This window comes from Dioscorea cayenensis, chromosome 5 (assembly GCF_009730915.1).
Source record: "Dioscorea cayenensis subsp. rotundata cultivar TDr96_F1 chromosome 5, TDr96_F1_v2_PseudoChromosome.rev07_lg8_w22 25.fasta, whole genome shotgun sequence".
Lineage (NCBI taxonomy): Eukaryota > Viridiplantae > Streptophyta > Magnoliopsida > Dioscoreales > Dioscoreaceae > Dioscorea > Dioscorea cayenensis.
The window spans coordinates 24,534,745-24,535,886 of NC_052475.1; positions in this window are offsets into that span (position 1 = coordinate 24,534,745).

Here is a 1,142-nt window from a genome sequence, read left to right on the forward strand (position 1 = left end):
TATTAAAACATAGTATAAAACTTTATTTTATTGATTTTATAAATATTTTCTCCAAACACTCAACAACAATAACTAGCCTAAGAACTGATTGGTCTGTTTGTCCAGCATATTTTTTATTTTCATTTAAATTGAAAAAGTTTTAGAAGATATGTTTGAGCATTCATTTGAAAGACTTAATTGTGATTTTCAGCAAACGTATCTAATATTTCCCATTTTAATAATAAAACTTTTTCATTTTTAAAAAATTAATTATCTGAATTTGGAGTCTGCATGACAAATTGAATATCTCTTGTTTATATATTATAGTGCAAACCATTTTTACGTATCTTATAATGGCTAATGTTATATATTTAAATTAAACCTTTATTATGAATAAAAAAGCATATCTAGACTATCTAGTAATTAAAGTGTTGGGTATTTACTCGTACTTTTAAAATCTATGTTTATATTTACAAAGTATGTAATTATATGCTATAAAAAATATTTATCTACAAATATCATATCTTATTTTTAAAAAATTAAATACACAATAATAAATATATTTAAATTTTATTAATCTGGCATGAACGCCATACCGATTCGTGATATATATATATATATATACATGAATATTTGCTTTGATTTTTAAAACTTGTTCTTTGAACAAATATATATTTTATAAAAACGGAAAATAAAATAAAAAACTATCTTATTAAAATAAAATTAAAAAACTAAATTCTAGCAAGAAATTTCAAATGTAACAGGGCCTTCCATTTTATACAATGAACCAGGAAGAAAACACAAAACAAATACTAGACATAAGGGCTTTTAATTAGTTGAAAAATGCGTCATGCATTTATTACCCTATCACCAATCATTGACCAATCAACTTATTTCAAGTTCAAATTTAAAAAAAAATAATAATATTTCATGTTTTTTAATAAAAATATGATAAATCCATGTTAGTCCACGTATACAAACGGGACATAAATTTAATAACATATGTACCCTCATTTATTTGATTTTTTGAGTTTGATTTCAAATTTTTTATAAAATAAATATTTTACATAAAAAAAACTTGGTAACAATGAATAATTGAATCAAGAGGTAGTTAATATATTTTATGTTTTTAATAAAAATAAATAAATCAGAATTTTGTTGTT